Source organism: Coenobita brevimanus, chromosome 30 (genome assembly GCF_032717465.1).
Source record: "Coenobita brevimanus isolate Jiangsu-jjx chromosome 30, ASM3271746v2, whole genome shotgun sequence".
Taxonomy (NCBI): Eukaryota; Metazoa; Arthropoda; class Malacostraca; order Decapoda; family Coenobitidae; genus Coenobita; species Coenobita brevimanus.
In genome coordinates, this window is record NC_136983.1 from 26085495 (window position 1) to 26090919 (window position 5425).

At 42.2% G+C, this 5425-nt stretch overlaps 1 non-coding gene across 1 annotated transcript; it reads right to left on the bottom strand.

Moving 5' to 3' along the window:
• Nucleotides 1-4921: 4921 nt before the first annotated feature.
• On the bottom strand, nucleotides 4922-4993 carry TRNAW-CCA (transfer RNA tryptophan (anticodon CCA)). The gene has a single exon. It is a non-coding gene; the product is annotated as a tRNA-Trp (tRNA).
• Between the last annotated feature and the right edge of the window lie 432 nt (nucleotides 4994-5425).

Here is a 5425-nt window from a genome sequence, read left to right on the forward strand (position 1 = left end):
TCTATCTGTGACCTCCTTCCTCCACTCTTATACGTAATCCTGTGCTCCTCCTTCTTCTTGAAAAAAGTGTTTACTACAGCCATCTCCATCGGTTTGGAAAATCAACAACCATCTGACCCTCAGCATTCCTCTCCCTGACACCGAACCTGCCTATCACCTCTTCATCACCATTTTTTCCTTCTCCAAAATGCCCATTCAAATCCGCTCCCATAACCACTCTTTCCTCCCTGGGTATGCTCTGAATCACTTCCTCTACTTCACTCCAAAACTCTTCCTTTTCCTCCAAGTCACACCCCACTTGAGGGGCGTATGCACTGATGACATTAATCAGGACCCACTCAGTTTCCATCCTCAAACTCATTACTCTATCCGACACTCTCTTCACCTCCAATACATTATCTATACTTTTCCTTCGCTGCCACCCCTACACCATTTCTCCTCCCATCCACGCCATGGTAAAACAACTTGAACCCTCCTCCAGTCATCCTCGCTTTACTTCCCTGCCATTTTGTCTCCTGCACACACAGTATATCCAACTTTCTCCTCTCCATCATATCGGCCAGCTCTCTCCCTTTACTCGTCATCGTGCCCACATTTAAAGATCCCACTCTTATCTCCACTCTTCTACTCTTCCTTCTCTCCCGCTTCCTCTGGAACTGTCTTCCTCCTCTTCTTCTCCTCTCCTTCCTTTGTCCAACAGTCGCTTCTAGTTATTATCGCTATTATTGTTGTTGTTGTTGTTGTTGTTATTATTATTATTATTATTATTATTATTTGCAGTGTTACACCTTTATTGTTCAGTCAGGAGTGCTGGGATGCTTAGCTAGGCAACTCAGTCCGGCCAATAATGGCAATATTCACTACTCTCTCATCCCTGAGGGGCATTATGTGAACAGTAAGCCCACAACAACCTTTAGATTTAAACCCTTTTTGCACCACATCCGGTTGGAGCTCGGGGATGCGCTGGAGCATCAGAGATCCCTTTGTTCCTTGATTTCCTGAGGTTACAAGATACCATTTGGCTCATCACTCAGCGTAGTCACTTGAAGGTAGCTCTGCAACCAGTAAGTCGATGGTGAGCGCCTTCACCTACCACAAACTCCTAATAACATTTACAAAAAAAAAAAAAAAAAAAAAATCAGTGACTGCAGTGGTACCCATGTTCTAGAGCCTTTAGCCTCTAGGGCCATTAGCCCGAGGACATCATTCTTGTGAGGTCTGTAGGTGATATTAATAAACCCTGGATTGACTGTCGAACTGAAAATATTTTGATAACGACTTAAATAAACCCACCAGCATGAGAGGTCTCGCGAAATCGTCTGTCTATAAAAGAACAGAATATTGAAATGACGTCATTGTTTTGAAGGGGTTAAAGACACGCAGCCAACTAACCCTCCCTGTCAACCATACCCAAAAATACCTCTGGCCAATCCAATAACAGTCTATCCTCTCAACCCCACTCTTCATCTGCCCCTCCCCTCCTCACTTTTATCCTTCCATTTCACCCCGACCCATCCGCCAACATCCTCTCCTTTACAACTGTCCCGCCCGTTCCATCGAGCTCTCCATCCCCTCACTCCAACTCTCTATCCACTGTCTTCAATTTTTCTCCACCTCCAGCTCATCCCCCATTCTCTTCCTCTTTTCACCCTACCTTAACACCAGATAACATACCCGTCTTCACATCTCATCAATGTCTTGGAGCAACTTGTACACCACCCTACCCGTATCCCTGACCGCCTTGGAGAGAGATCCAACATGCTTGACCTCTTCATTACAACTAATCCTTCTGCTTAAACAGTTAAACTGTTCTCTCCATTGGGCTCCTTCGATCACAACCTTATCACATTAACCTGTCGTATCACTCCAGTGTGGCGTATGGACCTACAAAGAAACATCAGTTGTGGCAATTTGGAGCTACTGACTGGGAAGTCTTCAGGCAGTAGTTCTTTGGTTTTCCCTGGAATGATTAGTGCTTCCATTGCCGAGGGCCATCTGAGTGTGCCTAGCGCATTACGGAAATTATTCTCTTGGGCATACATTCCTTTCTCATATCCTTTGATTAATGTAAAAAAAAGGTTGGTTTAATCACGCTTGGTCTGATGCTGTCCACACAAGAAGAAGGCCTATACAAGGTACCGGAGCCAACCCACCCCTGAATCTCATCTTTCTTATCTCTCTGCCCGGAATAGAGCTAAGTCTGTTCTTTGCTCTACTAAAAATAATTTCATCTGTACCACATGCTCTGAACTCTGCAACTCAAACTCTTCCTCCTCCTTGTGGCACTTTGCCAAAAACCTTTCTAACAACTTTACCTCATCATCCTTCCCTCCTATTTTCCACTCTGATGGCTTTGTAACTATTTCTTCTACTGATAAAGCAGAACTCTTCTCTCAGTCTTTCTCCTCCAATTCCACCTTAGACGATACCGCTGCTGTCACGCCATCTCTTCCCCCCCTGTGACTTCCTCACGGCTGACATTAAAATTTCTTCAATTGATGTATTTTCTGCCATCACTGACCTCAGCACTAACAAGGCATATGGGCCTGATGAGATCCCTCCTCAAGAACTGTGCTTCTGTGCTTACACCCTGCCTAGTTAAACTCTTTAGCCTTTGTCTATCAAAGTGCTTCTTTCCTTCTTGCTGGAAGTTTGTTCTCATTCAGCCTGTCCCAAAGATGGGTGACTGTTCCCAGCCGTCTAACTATCGTCCAATTTTTTAATATCATGTATTTCGAAAGATTTCGAGTCTCTTCTTAACAAAAATTTTTAAAGCTTCCTTTATATCGCAACATTCTTTCTGACTGTCAGTATGGGTTCTGCCAGGGACGCTCCGCTGGCGATCTTCTCACATACCTTCAGACTACTGGTCATCCTCTCTCAGGACTATGGCGAAAGCATTGCCATTGCACTCGACATCTCAAAGGGTTTTGATCGAGTCTGATATAGATCTTTAATTTTAAAACTACTAACTTACCGTTTCTATCCTTCTGTCTGTGCCGTCATCTCTAGCATCCCTTCTGGTCGTTCTATAGCTGCTGTTGTAGACTGCCACTGTTCTTCTCCTAGAGCTATCAATTGTGGTGTTCCTCAGAGCTCTGTCCTATCTCTAACTCTCTTCCTTTTACTCATCAATGACCTTCTAAACAGTACATCTAACCCTATCCACACTTACGGTGATGACTCCACCCTTGGCCTATTCATTCACTTCCCACAGCGTCCATCTCAGCAGTTGCATCAACAAAGACGAGATGAGGCTAGGGCACACCTAATGTCTGACTTGGTTTATTACTCTGATTGGGGGAAAAATAAACTTGTTCTTTTTAATGCGACCAAAACTGAGTTCTTATGTTTATAAACCCGAAAAAATCTCCCACAGGAGTAGTCATTAGTTTTTAACAATAGCCAGCTAATACTGCATCATCTTTCAGAAAGATTTATCTTGCAAAGAACATATTACCACTCATATAAAATCTGCTTCCAAGAGATTGATTGTGCTAAGCCTACTCCATACCTTCTTTACCCCTGCACGGTTGTTGACTTTATACATGGGTTTTATTCGCCCATACATAAAGTACAACTCTCATGTGTCGGAAGGCTCATCACATACAGCTCATCTGAACACAGTGGAGTCAAAGGCTTTTCATTTCATTAACTCTCCTCCTCTTCGTGGCTCCCTTCAACCTCTGTCTCTTTGCCGCACTGTTGCATCTTTATCTCTTGTCTATCGCTCCTTCAACGACCACTGCTCCTATGAACTGTCTGCTTCCATCCCTTCACCACAACGGCGGTCACATAGCACCCGTGTAGCAACAAACTCTCATCCCCTTTCTTTCCAGCTCTCTAATGCAAGAGTTAACCGCTAGTCTCAGTCCTTCATGTATGCAACAGGTCAGCTCTGGAATTGTCTCCTTATGTCTGTTTTTCCTACTGCCTACAATCTTCAGTCTTTCAAACGCAGGATATCCAGGCATCTCGAAATAAATGAATCTTGAATTTGGCTCTCTGTTGTATTGTTTTTGTTTTTCTTTGAGGCAGTAGTTTGCAGGTCCCTGGCCTTTGGCTCCTTCCTTGCATAGAAAAATAATAATAATAGCAACAAAAACACTCCATCCCTAACACCCGCTCGAAAAACAGAACAATAATCAGAATTACATTAGCTGTCGCAAAAGTGAGAAGAAATACAATATATGCCTCGCTGTGTTTCTCAGTTTAACAGCCGAATTCGTTAACTTTTTTAGAGTTAATTCTAGTGTGCTTAATACGTTTTTATTCAACTTACTACATGAGTTTCATGTAGAAGGGAGTAGTTGGGTATATATTTGTCTTCTTTTCGAAAGGCGTCCTATATACTTAACAGGTTTCGTTTTGTGTGGCAAGAATGAAAATGGGGTAAAAGGAGTTAACTATAAACAAAATAATAGCCACAAATAATCAAACTTACCGCATAAAAGACCTGTCCTGGCTTGGCATGTCCAATTAACCATGTCAGTATGATGACTTCTTTATATATTTCGTTCTCATTGCTATCAGATAATTTCATTCAACTTAAGAGCTCCCTGAGAGATGGAATAAATGAAGGTTATTAGATCTAGAATTCCGAATTACAAACGTGTCTTTTAAACTGCCAAAAACAGTGAGAACAAAGTATAAAAAGACATAAGTGTCTTACGGGAATTTACTTGGACAACCAAGATACTACTAACAGTCACAGTACTACCGAGTAAACATTGACTCTGTCGCTTGTTTGTACTTTGTGTTACTGTGGTAGTAAATGACTGTTTTGCTTCTTCCATGGCATTCCAGATTTACATCACCTCTGCACTGATTGGTTCCTTGGTACTGCTGTATTTTTCTTTTATCATTCCATAGATGTTGCTATCGATTGATCGTTATTTTTCGTTCCTAAAATAATTACTTTTGACCCCGGAGTGACTCGAACACCCAGCCTTCTGATCTGGAGTCAGACGCGCTACCATTGCGCCACGAGGCCATTTAAGTTGCCTGGATGGACATTAAGGTGTGTTGATACATGTGACAGATAGCGCGTGGGAAATGCCACTTGTCACCTGTGATTATTTCTCACCACAATGAGTCTGAACGCTGCATACAACCTAACCATTTATTTCAGAGATCATGAATATTATTTGAATTACATCTCTCTCTCTCTTTCTAATATATACAGTATATAAATAAATATATATATATATATATATATATATATATATATATATATATATATATATATATATATATATATATGTGTGTGTGTGTGTGTGTGTGTGTGTGTGTGTGTGTGTGTGCAATTCACCGGGCTCGGTCAGGATCACTTGATGGTCGTGATGCTCATCTTTTACCCTCCCGGAAGGAGCTGAGAGCTCATATAGTCCGGATTCTAAAGGCAAGGCTGTGACCTTTCACACAC